This window comes from Meriones unguiculatus, chromosome 5, assembly GCF_030254825.1.
Source record: "Meriones unguiculatus strain TT.TT164.6M chromosome 5, Bangor_MerUng_6.1, whole genome shotgun sequence".
Classification (NCBI taxonomy): domain Eukaryota; kingdom Metazoa; phylum Chordata; class Mammalia; order Rodentia; family Muridae; genus Meriones; species Meriones unguiculatus.
This window is the reverse complement of record NC_083353.1, coordinates 68,111,536-68,125,802: the sequence shown is the minus strand read 5'-3', so window position 1 is coordinate 68,125,802 and position 14,267 is coordinate 68,111,536.

Genomic DNA, 14,267 nt, shown 5'->3' with positions numbered 1-14,267 from the left:
TGGAAGCGAATTTTTGTGTTCTCAGGAGATTTCGTTGCAAGCGAATTTTTTGTGATCTGGGTTGATTTCATTGGAAGCGAATTTTTTGTGTTCTCGGGTGATTTCATTGAAAGGGAATTTTTGTATTCTAGGGTGATTTCGTTGGAAGAAAATTTTTTGCTCTGGGATGATAATTTTGAGACGAATATTTGTTTTCTCAGGAGAATTCGTAAGAAAACGATTTTTTGTCTCCTGGGGCAATATCGTTGGAAGAGAATTTTTTGTGTTCTCCGGTCTTTTCAATGGTAGCAAATTTTTGTAGTAGGGGGTCATTTCTTTGGAAGCGTTTTTTTCTATGCTCTGGAGCCATTTCTTTGGAAGCCAATTTTTTGTGCTCTGGGGTGATTTCGTTCGAAGCCAATATTTGTGTTCTCAGGAGATTTCGTTGCAAGCGAATATTTTGTGTTCAGGGGTAATTTCGTTGAGAGAGAATTTTTTGTGTTCTCAGGTGATCTCGATGGAAACAAATTTTTGAAGTAGGGGGTCGTTTTGTTGGAAGCGTGTTTTCTGTGCTCTGGGATGATATCTTTGGAATCAAATGTTTGTGTTCTTATAAGATTACGTTGGAAAAGAATTTTTTTGTCTTCTGGCGTAATATCGTTGGAAGAGAATTTTTTGTGCTTTCCGGTCTTTTCAATGGAAGCAAATTTTTGAAGTAGAGGGTCATTTCGTTGGAAGCGTGTTTTCTGTGCTCTGGAGTCATTTATTTGGAAGCGAATTATTTGTGTTCTGGGGTGATTTGGTTGGAAGCGAATATATGTCTTCTCAGAAGATTTCTTTGCAAGCAAATTTTTTGTGTTCTGGGGTAATTTCGTGGGAAGCGAATTTTTTGTGTTCTCGGGTGATTTCTTGGAAAGCGAATTTTTTATGTTCTAGGGTGATTTCTTTGGAAGCGAATTTTTTGTGTTCTGGGGTCCTTTCATTGGAAGCGTGTTTTCTGTGCTATGGAGTCATTTCATTGGAAGCGAATATCTTGAGCTCTGTGGTGATTCCGTTGGAAGCGAATTTTTTGTGTTTTCAGGTGATTTCGTTTAAAATTAATTTTTTGTGTTCTAGCGTGATTGCGTTGGAAGCGAATTTTTTCTGTTTTGGGGTGATTTCGATGGAAGCAAATTTTTTCTGTTCTGTGGTAATTTCGTTGGACGTGAATTTTTTCTGTTCTTGAGTGATTTCGTTGAACGGGATTTTTTTGTGTTCTAGGGTGATTTTGTTGGAAGAGAATTTTTTTGTTCTCTGGGATGATTTCTTTGGAAGCGAATATTTGTATTATCAGGAGATTTCATTGGAAGCAAATTTTTTGTGTTCTGAGATCATTTCATTGGATGCGTGCTTTCTGTGCTCTGGAGTCATTTCGTTGGAAGCGAATTTTTTGTGCTCTGGGGTGATTTTGTTGAAAGCGAATTTTTTGTGTTCTTGGGTGATTTCGTTGAAAGGGAATTTTTGTGTTCTAGGGTAATTTTGTTGGAAGCGAATTTTTGTGTCTGGGATGATATCTTTGAAAGCGAATATTTGTGTTCTCAGCAGATTTCGTTTAAGGGAATTTTTTGTGTTCTGCGGTGATTTCGTTGGAAGCGAATTTTTTGTGTTCTCGGGTGATTTCGTTGAAAGGGTATTTTTCTGTTTTAGGGTGATTTCGTTGGAAGCGAATTTTTTGTGCTCTGTGATGATATCTTTGGAAGCGAATATTTGTGTTCTCAGGAGATTTCGTTGGAAAAGAATTTTTTGTATTCTGGGCTAATATCGTTAGAAGAGAATTTTTTGTGTTTTCCGGTATTTCCATGGAAGCAAATTTTTGAAGTAGGGGGTCATTGCGTTGGAAGCGTGTTTTCTGTGCTCTACAGTCATTTCGTTGGAAGCGAATTTTTTGTGTTCTGGGGTCCTTTCATTGGAAGCATGTTTTCTGGGCTTTGGAGTAATTTCATTGGAAGCGAATATTTTGTGCTCTGTGGTGATTTTTTTGGAAGCGAATTTTTTGTGTTCTCAGGTGATTTCGATTATAGCTCATTTCTTGTTTTCTAGCGTGATTGCGTTGGAAGCGAATTTTTTGTGTTGTGGGGTGATTTCGATGGAAGCAAATTTTTTCTGTTCTGTGGTAATTTTGTTGGAAGTGAACTTTCTTATTCTCGGGTGATTTCGTTGAAAGCGAATTTTTTGTGTTCTAGGGTGATTTTGTTGGAAGCGAATTTTTTTGTTCTCTGGGATGATTTCTTTGGAAGCGAATATTTGTGTTATCAGGAGATTTCGTTGGAAGCGAATTTTTTGTGTTCCGGGGTAATTTCTTTGGACGCGAATTTTTTGTGTTCTTCGGTGATTTCAATGGAAGCAAATTTTTGAAATATGGGGTCATTTCGTTGGAAGCATGTTTTCTTTGCTCTGGAATCATTTCGTTGGAAGCGAATTTTTTGTGCTCTGGGGTGATTTCGTTTGAAGCGAATTTTTTGTGCTCTGGGGTGATTTGTTTGGAAGCGAATATTTTGTCTTCTGTGGTGATTTCGATGGAAGTGCATTTTTTATGTTTTAGGGTGATTTCGTTGGAGGCGAATTTTTTGTGTTCAGGGGTCATTTCATTGGAAGCATGCTTTCTGTGCTCTGGAGTCATATCTTCGGAAGCAAATTTTTTGTGTTCTCGGGGGATTTCGTTGAAAGGGAATTTTTGTGTTCTAGGGTGATTTTGTTGGAAGCAAATTTTTTGTGCTCTGGGATGATATCTTTGGAAGCGAATATTTGTGTTCTCAGGAAATTTTGTTGGAAAATAATTTATTGTCTTCTGGGGTAATATCGTTGGGAGAGAATTTTTTGTGTTCTCTGGTCTTTTCCATGGAAGCACATTTTTGAAGTAGGGGGTCATTTCGTTGGAAGCGTGTTTTCTATGCTCTGGAGTCGTTTCTTTGGAAGCCAATTTTTTGTGCTCTGGAGTGATTTCGTTGGAAGCCAATATTTGTGTTCTCAGGAGATTTCCTTGCAATCGAATTTTTTGTGTTCTGGGGTGATTTCCTTGGAAGCAAAATTTTTGTGTTCTTGGGTGATTTCATTGAAAGGGAATTTTTGTGTTCTAGGGTGATTTTGTTGGAAGCAAATTTTTTGTGCTCTGGGATGATATCTTTGGAAGCTAATATTTGTGTTCTCAGGAGATTTTGTTGGAAAAGAATTTATTATCTTCTGGGTTAATATCGTTGAAAGAGAATTTTTTGTGTTCTCCGGTCTTTTCGATGGAAGCAAATTTTTGAAGTAGAGGGTCATTTCGTTGGAAGTGTGTTTTCTGTGCTCTGGAGTCATTTCGTTGGAAGTGAATTTTTTGTGCTCTCGGGTGATTTCGTTGAATGCGAATATTTGTGTTCTCAGGAGATTTCTTTGCAAGCGAATTTTTTGTGTTCTGGGCTGATTTCGTTGGAAGCGAATTTTTTGTGTTCTGGGGTGATTTCGATGGTAGCAAATTTTTGAAGTATGGGGTCATTTCGTTGGAATCGTGTTTTCTTTGCTCTGGAATCATTTCGTTGGAAGCGAATTTTTTGTGTTCTGGGGTGATTTCGATGGAAGCAAATTTTTTCTGTTCTGTGGTAATTTTGTTGGAAGTGAACTTTCTTATTCTCGGGTGATTTCGTTGAAAGCGAATTTTTTGTGTTCTAGGGTGATTTTGTTGGAAGCGAATTTTTTCGTTCTCTGGGATGATTTCTTTGGAAGCGAATATTTGTGTTATCAGGAGATTTCGTTGGAAGCGAATTTATTGTGTTCCGGGGTAATTTCTTTGGACGCGAATTTTTTGTGTTCTTGGGTGATTTCAATGGAAGCAAATTTTTGAAATATGGGGTCATTTCGTTGGAAGCGTGTTTTCTTTGCTCTGGAATCATTTCGTTGGAAGCGAATTTTTTGTGCTCTGGGGTGATTTCGTTTGAAGCGAATTTTTTGTGCTCTGGGGTGATTTGTTTGGAAGCGAATATTTTGTCTTCTGTGGTGATTTCGATGGAAGTGCATTTTTTATGTTTTAGGGTGATTTCGTTGGAGGCGAATTTTTTGTGTTCAGGGGTCATTTCATTGGAAGCATGCTTTCTGTGCTCTGGAGTCATATCTTCGGAAGCAAATTTTTTGTGTTCTCGGGGGATTTCGTTGAAAGGGAATTTTTGTGTTCTAGGGTGATTTTGTTGGAAGCAAATTTTTTGTGCTCTGGGATGATATCTTTGGAAGCGAATATTTGTGTTCTCAGGAAATTTTGTTGGAAAATAATTTATTGTCTTCTGGGGTAATATCGTTGGGAGAGAATTTTTTGTGTTCTCTGGTCTTTTCCATGGAAGCACATTTTTGAAGTAGGGGGTCATTTCGTTGGAAGCGTGTTTTCTATGCTCTGGAGTCGTTTCTTTGGAAGCCAATTTTTTGTGCTCTGGAGTGATTTCGTTGGAAGCCAATATTTGTGTTCTCAGGAGATTTCCTTGCAATCGAATTTTTTGTGTTCTGGGGTGATTTCCTTGGAAGCAAAATTTTTGTGTTCTCGGGTGATTTCATTGAAAGGGAATTTTTGTGTTCTAGGGTGATTTTGTTGGAAGCAAATTTTTTGTGCTCTGGGATGATATCTTTGGAAGCGAATATTTGTGTTCTCAGGAGATTTCGTTGGAAAAGAACTTATTATCTTCTGGGTTAATATCGTTGAAAGAGAATTTTTTGTGTTCTCCGGTCTTTTCGATGGAAGCAAATTTTTAAAGTAGAGGGTCATTTCGTTGGAAGTGTGTTTTCTGTGCTCTGGAGTCATTTCGTTGGAAGTGAATTTTTTGTGCTCTCGGGTGATTTCGTTGAAAGCGAATATTTGTGTTCTCAGGAGATTTCTTTGCAAGCGAATTTTTTGTGTTCTGGGCTGATTTCGTTGGAAGCGAATTTTTTGTGTTCTGGGGTGATTTCGATGGTAGCAAATTTTTGAAGTATGGGGTCATTTCATTGGAAGCGTGTTTTCTATGCTCTGGAGTCATTTCTTTGGAAGCCAAGTTTTTGTGCTCTGGGGTGATTTCGTTGGAAGCGAATTTTTGTGTTCTCAGGAGATTTCGTTGCAAGCAAATTTTTTGTGATCTGGGTTGATTTCATTGGAAGCAAATTTTTTGTGTTCTCGGGTGATTTCATTGAAAGGGAATTTTTGTATTCTAGGGTGATTTCGTTGGAAGAAAATTTTTTGCTCTGGGATGATAATTTTGAGACGAATATTTGTTTTCTCAGGAGAATTCGTAGGAAAATGATTTTTTGTCTCCTGGGGCAATATCGTTGGAAGAGAATTTTTTGTGTTCTCCGGTCTTTTCAATGGTAGCAAATTTTTGTAGTAGGGGGTCATTTCTTTGGAAGCGTTTTTTTCTATGCTCTGGAGTCATTTCTTTGGAAGCCAATTTTTTGTGCTCTGGGGTGATTTCGTTCGAAGCCAATATTTGTGTTCTCAGGAGATTTCGTTGCAAGCGAATATTTTGTGTTCAGGGGTAATTTCGTTGAGAGAGAATTTTTTGTGTTCTCAGGTGATCTCGATGGAAACAAATTTTTGAAGTAGGGGGTCGTTTCGTTGGAAGCGTGTTTTCTGTGCTCTGGGATGATATCTTTGGAATCAAATGTTTGTGTTCTTATAAGATTACGTTGGAAAAGAATTTTTTTGTCTTCTGGCGTAATATCGTTGGAAGAGAATTTTTTGTGCTTTCCGGTCTTTTCAATGGAAGCAAATTTTTGAAGTAGAGGGTCATTTCGTTGGAAGCGTGTTTTCTGTGCTCTGGAGTCATTTATTTGGAAGCGAATTATTTGTGTTCTGGGGTGATTTGGTTGGAAGCGAATATATGTCTTCTCAGAAGATTTCTTTGCAAGCAAATTTTTTGTGTTCTGGGGTAATTTCGTGGGAAGCGAATTTTTTGTGTTCTCGGGTGATTTCTTGGAAAGCGAATTTTTTATGTTCTAGGGTGATTTCTTTGGAAGCAAATTTTTTGTGTTCTGTGGTCCTTTCATTGGAAGCGTGTTTTCTGTGCTATGGAGTCATTTCATTGGAAGCGAATATCTTGAGCTCTGTGGTGATTCCGTTGGAAGCGAATTTTTTGTGTTTTCAGGTGATTTCGTTTAAAATTAATTTTTTGTGTTCTAGCGTGATTGCGTTGGAAGCGAATTTTTTGTGTTTTGGGGTGATTTCGATGGAAGCAAATTTTTTTCTGTTCTGTGGTAATTTCGTTGGACGTGAATTTTTTCTGTTCTTGAGTGATTTCGTTGAACGGGATTTTTTTGTGTTCTAGGGTGATTTTGTTGGAAGAGAATTTTTTTGTTCTCTGGGATGATTTCTTTGGAAGCGAATATTTGTATTATCAGGAGATTTCATTGGAAGCAAATTTTTTGTGTTCTGAGATCATTTCATTGGATGCGTGCTTTCTGTGCTCTGGAGTCATTTCGTTGGAAGCGAATTTTTTGTGCTCTGGGGTGATTTTGTTGAAAGCGAATTTTTTGTGTTCTTGGGTGATTTCGTTGAAAGGGAATTTTTGTGTTCTAGGGTAATTTTGTTGGAAGCAAATTTTTGTGTCTGGGATGATATCTTTGAAAGCGAATATTTGTGTTCCAGCAGATTTCGTTTAAGGGAATTTTTTGTGTTCTGCGGTGATTTCGTTGGAAGCGAATTTTTTGTGTTCTCGGGTGATTTCGTTGAAAGGGTATTTTTCTGTTTTAGGGTGATTTCGTTGGAAGCGAATTTTTTGTGCTCTGTTATGATATCTTTGGAAGCGAATATTTGTGTTCTCAGGAGATTTCGTTGGAAAAGAATTTTTTGTATTCTGGGCTAATATCGTTAGAAGAGAATTTTTTGTGTTTTCCGGTATTTCCATGGAAGCAAATTTTTGAAGTAGGGGGTCATTGCGTTGGAAGCGTGTTTTCTGTGCTCTGGAGTCATTTCGTTGGAAGCGAATTTTTTGTGCTCTGGGGTGATTTCGTTGGAAGCGAATATTTGTGTTCTCAGGAGATTTCGTTGGAAGCGAATTTTTTGTGCTCTGGGGTGATTTCGTTGGAAGCGAATATTTGTGTTCTCAGGAGATTTCGTTGGAAAAGAATTTTTTGTATTCTGGGCTAATATCGTTAGAAGAGAATTTTTTGTGTTTTCCGGTATTTCCATGGAAGCAAATTTTTGAAGTAGGGGGTCATTGCGTTGGAAGCGTGTTTTCTGTGCTCTGGAGTCATTTCGTTGGAAGCGAATTTCTTGTCTTCTGGGGTCCTTTCATTGGAAGCATGTTTTCTGGGCTTTGGAGTAATTTCATTGGAAGCGAATATTTTGTGCTCTGTGGTGATTTTTTTGGAAGCGAATTTTTTGTGTTCTCAGGTGATTTCGATTATAGCTCATTTTTTGTGTTCTAGCGTGATTGCGTTGGAAGCGAATTTTTTGTGTTCTGGGGTGATTTCGTTGGAAGCAAATTTTTTCTGTTCTGTGGTAATTTTGTTGGAAGTGAACTTTCTTATTCTCGGGTGATTTCGTTGAAAGCGAATTTTTTGTGTTCTAGGGTGATTTTGTTGGAAGCGAATTTTTTTGTTCTCTGGGATGATTTCTTTGGAAGCGAATATTTGTGTTATCAGGAGATTTCGTTGGAAGAGAATTTTTTGTGTTCCGGGGTAATTTCTTTGGACGCGAATTTTTTTGTGTTCTTGGGTGATTTCAATGGAAGCAAATTTTTGAAATATGGGGTCATTTCGTTGGAAGCGTGTTTTCTTTGCTCTGGAATCATTTCGTTGGAAGCGAATTTTTTGTGCTCTGGGGTGATTTCGTTTGAAGCGAATTTATTGTGCTCTTGGGTGATTTGTTTGGAAGCGAATTTTTTGTCTTCTGTGGTGATTTCGATGGAAGCGCATTTTTTATGTTTTAGGGTGATTTCGTTGGAGGCGAATTTTTTGTGTTCAGGGGTCATTTCATTGGAAGCATGCTTTCTGTGCTCTGGAGTCATATCTTCGGAAGCAAATTTTTTGTGTTCTCGGGGGATTTCGTTGAAAGGGAATTTTTGTGTTCTAGGGTGATTTTGTTGGAAGCAAATTTTTTGTGCTCTGGGATGATATCTTTGGAAGCAAATATTTGTGTTCTCAGGAAATTTCGTTGGAAAATAATTTATTGTCTTCTGGGGTAATATCGTTGGGAGAGAATTTTTTGTGTTCTCTGGTCTTTTCCATGGAAGCACATTTTTGAAGTAGGGGGTCATTTCGTTGGAAGCGTGTTTTCTATGCTCTGGAGTCGTTTCTTTGGAAGCCAATTTTTTGTGCTCTGGAGTGATTTCGTTGGAAGCCAATATTTGTGTTCTCAGGAGATTTCCTTGCAATCGAATTTTTTGTGTTCTGGGGTGATTTCCTTGGAAGCAAAATTTTTGTGTTCTCGGGTGATTTCATTGAAAGGGAATTTTTGTGTTCTAGGGTGATTTTGTTGGAAGCAAATTTTTTGTGCTCTGGGATGATATCTTTGGAAGCGAATATTTGTGTTCTCAGGAGATTTCGTTGGAAAAGAATTTATTATCTTCTGGGTTAATATCGTTGAAAGAGAATTTTTTGTGTTCTCCGGTCTTTTCGATGGAAGCAAATTTTTGAAGTAGAGGGTCATTTCGTTGGAAGCGTGCTTTCTGTGCTCTGGAGTCAATTCATTGAAAGCGAATTTTTTATGTAATAGGGTGATTACATTGGAAGCGAATTTTTTGTGTTCTGGGGTCCTTTCATTGGAAGCGTGTTTTCTGTGCTCTGGAGTCATTTCGTTGGAAGGGAATTTTTTGTGCTCTGTGGTGATTGCGTTGGAAGCGAATTTTTTGTGTTGTGGGGTGATTTCAAGAGAAGCAAATTTTTTCTGTTCTGTAGTAATTTCGTTGGACGTGAATTTTTTGTGTTTTCGGCTGATTTCGTTGAAAGGGAATTTTTTGTGTTCTAGGGTGATTTTGTTGGAAGCGAATTTTTTTGTGCCCTGGGATGATTTCTTTGGAAGCGAATATTTGTGTTCTCAGGAGATTTCGTTGCAAAAGAATTTTTTGTGTTCTGGGGTAATTTCGTGGAAGCGAATTTTTTGTGTTCTTGGGTGATTTCGATGGAAGCAAATTTTTGAAATATCGGGTTATTTTGTTGGAAGCGTGTTTTCTGTGCTCTGGAGTCATTTCATTGGAAGCGAATTTTTTGTGTTCTCGGGCGATTTCGATGGAAGCAAATTTTTGAAATATCGGGTGATTTCTTTGGAAGCGTGTTTTCTGTGCTCTGGAGTCACTTCGTTGGAAGCGAATTTTTTGTGTTCTGAGTTGATTTCGTTGGAAGCGAATATATGTGTTTTTCGGAAGATTTCATTGCAAGCGAATTTTTTGTATTCTGGGGTAATTCCATTGGAAGCAAATTTTTTGTGTTCTCGGTGATTTCGTGGAAATCGATTTTTTTATGTTCTAGGGTGATTTCGTTGGAAGGGAATTTTTTTTGCTCTTGGGTGATTTGTTTTGAAGCGAATTTTTTGTCTTCTGTGGTGATTTCGAAGGCAGCGAGTGTTTTATATTCTAGGGTGATTTTGTTGGAAGGGAATTTTTTGTGTTCTGGCGTCATTTCATTGGAAGCGTGTTTTGTGTGCTCAGGAGTCATTTCATTGGAAGCAAATTTTTTTGTGCTCTGGGGTGATTTCGTTGGAAGCGAATATTTGTGTTCTCAGGAGATTTCGTTGCGAGGGAATTTTTTGTGTTCTGCGGTGATTTCGTTGGAAGCGAATTTTTTGTGTTTTTGGGTGATTTCATTGAAAGGGTATTTTTCTGTTTTATTGTGATTTCGTTGGAAGCGAATATTTGTGTTCTCAGGAGATTTCGTTGGAAAAGAATTTTTTGTCTTCTGGGGTAATATCGTTAGAAGAGAATTTTTTGTGTTTTCCGGTATTTCCATGGAAGCAATTTTTTGAAGTAGGGGGTCATTGCGTTTGAAGCGTGTTTTCTGTGCTCTGGAGTCATTTCGTTGGAAGCGAATTTTTTGTGTTCTGGGGTGATTTCATTGGAAGCGAATTTTTGTGTTATGGGGTAACTTCATTCGAAGCGAATTTTTTGTGTTCTGGGTTCCTTTCATTGGAAGCATGTTTTCTTTTCTTTGGAGTCATTTCATTGGAAGCGAATATTTTGTGCTCTGTGGTGATTTTTTTGGAAGCGAATTTTTTGTGTTCTCAGGTGATTTCTTTTATAGCTCATTTTTTGTATTCTAGCGTGATTGCTTTGGAAGCGAATTTTTTGTGTTCTGGGGTGATTTCAATGGAAGCAAATTTTTTCTGTTCTGTGGTAATTTTGTTGGAAGTGAACTTTTAGTTTTCTCAGGAGATTTCGTTGAAAGCGAATTTTTTGTTTTCTAGGGTGATTTCGTTGGAAGCGAATTTTTTGTCTTCTGTGGTGATTTCCATGGAAGCAAATTTTTTATGTTTTAGGGTGATTTCGTTGGAGGCGAATTTTTTGTGTTCTCGGGGGATTTCGTTGAAAGGGAATTTTTGTGTTCTAGGGTGATTTCGTTGGAAGCGATTTTTTTCTACTCTGTGATGATATCTTTGGAAGCGAATATTTGTGTTCTCAGGAGATTTCGTTGGAAAAGAATTTTTTGTCTTCTGGGGTAATATCGTTGGAAGAGAATTTTTTGTGTTCTCCGGTGTTTTCGATGGAAGCAAATTTTTGAAGTAGGGGGTCATTTCGTTGGAAGCGTGTTTTCTGTGCTGTAGAGTCATTTTGTTGGAAGTGAATTTTTTGTGCTCTGGGGTGATTTCGTTGGAAGCGAATATATGTGTTCTCAGGAGATTTCGTTGAAAGCGAATTTTTTGTGTTCTAGGGTGATTTTGTTGGAAGCGAATTTTTTGTGCTCTGGGATGATATCTTTGGAAGCGAATATTTGTGTTCTCAGGAGATTTTGTTGGAAAAGAATTTTTTGTCTTCTGGGGTAATATCGTTGGAAGAGAATTTTTTGTGTTCTCCGGTGTTTTCGATGGAAGCAAATTTTTGAAGTAGGGGGTCATTTCGTTGGAAGCGTGTTTTCTGTGCTCTGGAGTCATTTCTTTGGAAGCGAATTTGTTGTGTTTTGTGGTGATTTGGTTGGAAGTGAATATAAGTGTTCTCAGAAGATTTTGTTGCAAGCGAATTTTTTGAGTTCTGGGTTAATTTCGTTGGATGTGAATTTTTTGTGTTCTCGGGAGATTTCTTTGAAAGGGAATTTTTTGTGTTCTAGGGTAATTTTGTTGGAAGTGAATTTTTTGTCTTCTGGGGTAATATCGTTGGAAGATAATTTTTTGTGTTCTCCGGTGTTTTCGATGGAAGCAAATTTTTGAAGCAGGGGGTCTTTTCATTGGAAGCGTGTTTTCTGTGCTCTGGAGTCATTTTGTTGGAAGCGAATTTTTTGTGCTCTGGGGTGATTTCGTTGGAAGCGAATATTTGTGTTCTCAGGAGATTTCGTTGCAAGCGAATTTTTTGTGTTTTAGGGTGATTTCGTTGGAAGCTAATTTTTTGTGCTCTTGGGTGATTTGGTTGAAAGCGCATTTTTTGTCTTCTGTTGTGATTTCGAAGGAAGGGAAGGTTTTATGTTCTAGGGTGATTTTCTTGGAAGGGAATTTTTTGTGTCCTGGGGTCATTTCATTGGAAGCGTGTTTTCTGTGCTCTGGAGTCATTTCGTTGGAAGCGAATTTTTTTGTGTTCTCGGGTGATTTCGTTGAAAGCGAATTTTTTATGTTCTAGGGTGATTTCATTGGAAGCGAATTTTTTGTGTTCTGGGGTCCTTTCTTTGGAAGCGTGTTTTCTGTGCTTTGGAGTCATTTCATTGGAAGCAAATATTTTGTGCTCTGTGGTGATTCCGTTTGAAGCAAATTTTTTTGTTCTCAGGTGATTTCGTTTAAAGCTAATTTTTTGTGTTCTGGGGTGATTTCGTTGGACGTGAATTTTTTGTGTTCTCGGGTGATTTCACTGAAAGGGAATTTTTTGTGTTCTAGGGTGATTTTGTTGTAAGCGAATTTTTTGTGCTCTGGGGTAATTTCGTTGGAAGCGAATATTTGTGTTCTCAGGAGATTTCGTTGCAAGCGAATTATTTGTGTTCTGGGGTGATTTCGTTGGAAGCGAATTTTTTTTGTTCTCGGGTGATTTCGTTGAAAGGGAATTTTTGTGTTCAAGGGTGCTTTCGTTGGAAGCGAATTTTTTGTGCTCTGGGATGATATCTTTGGAAGCGAATATTTTTGTTCTCAGGAGATTTCGTTGGAAAAGTATTTTTTGTCTTCTGGGGTAATCTCGTTGGAAGAGAATTTTTTGTGTTCTCCGGTATTTCGATAGAAGCAAATTTTTGAAATAGGGGGTCATTGCCTTGGAAGCGTGTTTTTGTGCTCTGGAGTCATTTCGTTGGAAGCAAATTTTTTGTGTTCTGGGGTAACTTCGTTAGAAGGGAATTTTTTGTGTTCTGGGGTGATTTCGATTGTAGGAAATTTTTGAAGTATGGGATCATTTCGTTGGAAATGTGTTTTCTGTGCTCTGGAGTCATTTCTTTTGAAGCGAATTTTTTGTGTTCTGGGGTGAGTTCGATGGAAGCAAATATTTGTGTTCTCAGAAGATTTCGTTGCAAGCGACTTTTTTGTGGTCTGGGGTAATTGGTTTGGAAGCGAATTGTTTGTGTCCTCATGTGATTTCAATGGAAGCAAATTTTTGAAGTATACGGTCATTTTTTTGGAAGCAAATTTTTTCTGCTTTGGGGTGATTTTGTTGAAAGCGAATTTATTGTGCTCTGGGGTGATTTGGTTGGAAGCGAATTTTTGTCTCTGTGGTGATTTCAATGGAAGCGATTTTTTTATGTTCTAGGGTGTTTTCTATTCTCTGGAGTCATTTCTTTGGAAGCGAATTTTTGGTGTTCTGGGGTCATTTCATTGGATGCGTATTTTCTGTGCTCTGGAGTCATTTTGTCGGAATCGAATATTTTGTGCTCTGGGTTGATTATGTTGTAGGCGAATTTTTTGTATTCTCGGGTGATTTCGTTGAAAGGGAATTTTTTGTGTTCGAGGGTGATTTCGTTGGAATCGAATTTTTTGTGTTCTGGTGTAATTTCGTTGGAATAGAAATTTTTGTGCTCTCAGGATTTTTCGATGGAAGCAAATTTTTGAAGTAGGGAGTTATTTCGTTGGAAGCGTGTTTTCTGTGCTCTGTAGTCATTTCGATGGAAGCGAATTTTTTTGTGCTCTGGGGTGATTTCGTTGGAAGCGCATTTTTTGTGTTCTTGGATAATTTCGTTGAAAGTGAATTTTTTGTGTTCTTGGGTGATTTCGATGGAAGCCAATTTTTGAAGTATGGGATCATTTCCTTGGAAGCGTGTTTTCTGTGCTCTGGAGTCATTTCGTTGGAAGACAATTTTTTGTGCTATGGGGTGATTTTGTTGGAAGCGAAATTTTTGTCTTCTGTGGTGATTTCGATGGAAGCGAATTTTTTATGTTTTAGGGTGATTTCGTTGGAAGCGAATTTTTTGTGCTCTGGGATGATATCTTTGGAAGCGAATATTTGTGTTCTCAGGAGATTTCGTTGGAAAAGAATTTTTTCTTCTGGGGTAATATCGTTGGAAGAGAATTTTTTGTGTTCTCCTTTTTCTTCGATGGAAGCAAATTTTTGAAGTAGGGGGTCATTTCGTTGGAAGCGTGTTTTCTGTGCTCTGGAGTCACTTCGTTGGAAGGGAATTTTGGGTGCTCAGGCGTGATTTCGTTAGAAGCACATTTTTTGTGTTCTCGGGTGATTTCTTTTAAAGAGAATTTTTTGTGTTCTAGGGTGATTTCGTTGGAAGCGAATTTTTTGTGTTCTCGGGTGATTTCGTGGGAAAACAATTTTTTGTCTTCTTGTGTAATATCTTTGTATGAGAATTTTCTGTGTTCTTATATTATTTCAATGGAAGCAAATTTTTGAAATATGGGGTCATTTCGTTGGAAGAGTGTATTCTGTGCTCTAGAGGCATTTCTTTGGAAGCGAATTTTTTTTTCTGGGGTAATATCGTTGGAATAGAAATTTTTGTGTTCTCAGGTTTTTTCGATGGAAGCAAATTTTTGAAGTAGGGAATCATTTCGTTGGAAGCGTGTTTTCTCTACTCTGGAGTCACTTCGTTGGAAGCAATTTTTTTGTGCTCTGGGGTGATTTCCTTGGAGGCGCATTTTTTGTTTTCAGGGATAATTTCGTTGGAAGTGAATTTTTTGTGTTCTCGGGTGATTTCGATGGAAGCCAATTTTTGAAGTATTGGATCATTTCCTTGAAAGCGTGTTTTCTGTGCTCTGGAGTCAT